Source organism: Peromyscus leucopus, chromosome 5 (genome assembly GCF_004664715.2).
Source record: "Peromyscus leucopus breed LL Stock chromosome 5, UCI_PerLeu_2.1, whole genome shotgun sequence".
NCBI lineage: Eukaryota > Metazoa > Chordata > Mammalia > Rodentia > Cricetidae > Peromyscus > Peromyscus leucopus.
The window spans coordinates 2,320,159-2,325,033 of NC_051067.1; positions in this window are offsets into that span (position 1 = coordinate 2,320,159).

A 4,875-nucleotide genomic window follows, 5' to 3' on the forward strand; every position below is an offset into this window, starting at 1 on the left:
TTCCTTTCTTGGGTCTTCTGTCATGAACAATGTAAATGGGTAAAATAGGACTGTGACTTTCAGTCTTCTAACTCACATCTAGCAGCTATCCATGTACCCAAGGGTGAAAGGCACACGATCAGTTAAGGATCACTCTGCCCACATACATAATCTATGCATATATATATATATATATATATATATATATATATATATGTTGATTATTAGTAGAGATTTTGTGTTTTATTTTGGGTAGGTTTTGAGTTAGGAATCTCATGACTACTAAATGCTGAGTTCCTCATTGAACCTTTTTCAGTCTGTGAATTGGATGGCAAGCAACCATACAGAATGTGGTTACCTTTCAGCAAAGCCAGATGTAACATGGAGTTCATACTTAAATTGAATGCCTATAGGTTTTAATTTTTGCATGCTCATTTTTGGGAACTATTTTAAGAGACCCTAGAATCTAACAAAAATGAACGAGTCAAATGGTTCTACCCTTGCTCACATTGTGTCAAGACTAAAGTTATGCCTGTACAATATCAACTTGTTTGAATGATAGCTGCTATGTATGTGCCTGAACTTGGAAGATCACACACACGCACACATACGCACACACGCACGCACGCACGCACACACACACACACACACATACACATACACACACATACACACATACACACACAACAAATAGAATTTGTATAAAGTATTTGCAAGTACAGAACACCACACAAATGCACAAACTAACATTTTTGGGTTTTGTGACTTAGCATTTGCAGACCATGACAGATGAAATCCTGGGAAGAAAACACAGTTGATGTGTAATTCTGACTTAACTAGGAGAGCCAACCACTCTTTCTCCTAGAATATCAGAACCATACTCGCTTCTGTCTTCAAGATAAATTACGTTAGACCACAAGAATTCACTAGACAAGAATAGAAAAAAGCCAACTTTGTTTTGTTATTTACTTATTTATTTATTTATTATTTTGTTTGTTTGTTTTTCTTTTCTTTTTTGGACCTAAAACATTCTATTTATGTATATTTGTGTACACACATACATATATGTAACAAATATAATAAAATAAAAAGAAACTAACATCTTGAGCATGGGGATTCATGGGAAGGATTTGAGAGGGGGTAGCTGGGAGGACTTGGAGGGAGGGAGAAGTGGTGTAATCCTATTTCCAATAAAACATTAAAAATAATAAAATGAAAGAGAACATCTCATTCTTCCACTAACTGTTATAAATTATGACTGTCCCATGTCATGAACAGGATACACAAAAAAATACACAGTGATACCCAATCTGGCTTCTTGCAAGATAGTCCCATTAGAACAAAGTGGAAGATGGCTTAGTGCAGCCCTGTAACATCATACTTAGATTTTTTTGAAAATAGAACATTTGATTCATGAATGTGAGATGAGGATGAAGTTTTCAAGACAGGGTTTCACTGTTAGCCCTGGCTGTCCTGGCATCCTGTAGACCAGGATGGCCTCTGTTGTGAGAGATTCCACAGAGCCTGGCATCTGGTTTGAATTCTAGAGTGCTAGGATATAGGCTTTGAACTACTTTTTTTGGGTGACCAATACTTTTTGTTTGAAATGCTTGGTTCTTATCTGAGTCCTTTATGAAGGAAGCTAGTGTCTTTGAAAAATTTAGTTATGAGAATAATTGGCAAACCAAGAGATCTCATGGCTGAGAATTACTTAGGCAAATTCTTCCTTCAAACAACTCCAGATAAGAGGTTTTGGTATGTGGAAATTTACTTTCTATGAGGTGAAATTGTGTAACAATAAAAAGACCTTTTGCAAAGCAGGGCAGTTAGTTCACTAGAAGCTGGGTCCCCTATTGCTGCTTTTCTAAGCCTAGATTCATCCTAGAGTGACCGTTTTCTTCCATGGACCCACACAAAACAGAACACTGACAGGCTGTGAACTCAGAGATCTGCCTGCCTCTGCCTCCTAAGTGCTGGGATTAAAGGTGTGCACCACCACTGCCTAGCAATTTTATTTTATTTTTAAGGACCTAATTTTGTAGATATTTTTGAAAATGAAAATTCAGAACTTTTTTCAGGTAAAGTAACAGTGGCGTTAAATGGGTAAATGTCACAGATTCACATCACAACATGGACGGACCTTCAGTGACTCAGCTGTCATTTCCCATGTGGCAGAGGCTAGTTTGTGAAGAAGAAAGCCCTCCAGCATACATGACATTCCAAGCCTGCTCATTCCTTCTTGCTCTCTAGCAGTTCACACAACAGGGTGCCAAGCATTTGAAACAATTCCACAGTGGTTTCTCTATTCTATGGCCATCTCTAGCTAGCCATTCATACCCCAATCTTCATTCCCCCGGAAGAACAGAAAGAATACAGCACAGCAACCTTACTGCAGTCATCTCATTTAAACAATGAGCTAGAAGCCACACTTAACCAACAGATTTAAAAAAGGCAGAGGGTCAACTCCCAAATACCAATGTTTATCTCAAAGAGGACTCTGAAAACCACCGCAGAGTAAGGACAGGACATCTCCCACTCACGTGCAGCTCAGAACTAGAAGTTCAGTGGTTTAAATTCCATGGAAATCCTGCAATACTGCAAACCATGATAGAATCCTAATGTAATGATGATCATATACTGATAGTTTGTGATGAAGCTTCTGGGATCTGCAATAGAAGTCCCTTTGGAATGTGAAGCATAAAGATTTTCCAATTTCCATTATGAATATAGTTGCAAAAATACTCAACAAAATACTTGCAAACTGATTCCAAAAACACATCAAAAAGTCCATCCACCATGATCAAGTAGGCTTTATTCTAGAGATACAGGGATGGTTTAATATATGAAAATCAGTCAATGTAATCCATTATATGAACAAATAAAAAGCAAAACCACAGGATCATCTCATTAGATGCTAAAAAGTCTTTGACAAAATCTAACACCCCTTCATACAGGCATTAAGACAGACAATAAAATGGGACCTCATGAAACTGAAAAGCTTCTATAAGGCAAATGACACCACAAACAGGACAAAACAGCAGCCTACAGAATGGGAAAAGATCTTCCCCAAGCCCACATCTGACAGATGGCTATTTTCCAAAATACATAAAAAACCCAAGAAACTATACATCAACAAACCAAATAAACCAATTTAAAAATGGAGTACACTCTAAACAGAGAATTCTCAACAGAGGAATCTCAAATGACAGAGAAGCACTTAAAGAAATGTTCAGCATCCTTCGTTACCAGGGAAATATTAATCAGATTGAGATTCCATCTTACACCAGTTAGAATGGCTAAGATCAACAACACTAATGACAACTCATGCTGGAGAGGATGTGGAACAAGGGGAACACTCCTCCATTGCTAGTGGGTGTAGATGTAACAGTCTTATTGAGTAAGAAACACAGAGTCAAATACAGAGTTAAAAGCCCAAGAGGTCAGAGCAGCAGCTAAGAGCTGAGACTTAAAACTGCCTTCTTACCCTTCCTGCCACTGTCATCTTTCCCTTTAGAAAGAGGCCTAATTCTGTGTGTCTGTCTTTTTATTGACCTTCTGTTCTGCCTTCTTATTGGCTGTAAACCCAACCACATGACCTCCTTGTCACTGCCTGTCTATACAGACCTTTAGTTCTCTCTGGTTTGTATTGAGATTAAAGGCGTGTGTCTCCATGCTGGCTGTATCCTTGAACACACAGAGATCTGCCTGTCATGTGATTGGGATTAAAGGTGTGCGCCACCACCGCCTGGCTTCTGCTATGGCTTGCTATTAGCTCTGACCCCAGGCAACTTTATTTATTAACATACAAATAAAATCACATTTCAGCACAAATAGAATATCACCATAGGTGGGAGTGCAAACTTGTACAGCCACTATGAAAATCAGTATGGCAGTTCCTCAGAAAACTGGGAATTGATCTACCTCAAGCTCCACCTATACCACTTTTGGGCATATACCCAAAAGAAGGATACTTGCTCAACTATGTTCATAACAGTTTTATTCATAATAGCCACAAACTGGATGCAACCTAGATTTTCCTCAACCAAAGAATGGATAAAGAAAATGTGGTATACTTACACAATGGATTATTACTCAGCTGTTATAAAAAAAATGACATCATGAAATTTGAAGGAAAATGGATGGAACTAGAAAACTAATCCTGAGTGAGGCAACTCAAACACAGACAGTCAAACATGATATGAACTCACTTATGAGTGGATATTAGCTGTATAATAAAGGATACTCACACTATAATTCACAGATCCAGAGAAGCTAGATAAAGATGAGAGGTCTGGAGAGTGGTTCATGGATCTCCGTGGGAAGGAGAAATAGAATAGATTTTGTGGGTAGACTGGGGTTGGGTGGGGATAGGAACAGGAGGGATCGGGTGGAGGAGGGAGAGATTACTGAAATAGGTGGGCACTTAGGGGGCAATATGGAAACCTAGAGTAGTGGACACTTCCTGGAACCTGTGAGAATGACCTAGTGATGACTCCTAGTAATGGATGATATGGAGCCTGAAACAGCCATCTTCTGCAACCAGGCCAGGTTCCCAGGGTTGGGACTGGGATACCAACCCAGGCACAAAATTTATGACCCACAACCTGCCTTGCCTGCCAGATATTCTGGGACAATGGTGGCTCAGAGCTTGTGGGCGTGGCCAACCAATGACTGGTCTAACCTGAGGACCACACCACTAGAGGGAGCCCATGCCTGATGCTACCTAGATGGCCAGTATCTAGAAGCTGGAGGGCTCAGAGACCCAAAGTAGAACCAAAGAAGACTGACAAAAACAAACAAACAAACAAGCAAACAAAATGAAATGACTCCTAATGATATTCTGCTATATTCACAGGATAGGTGCCTAGCCCAATTATCATCAGAGAGGCTTTCTCT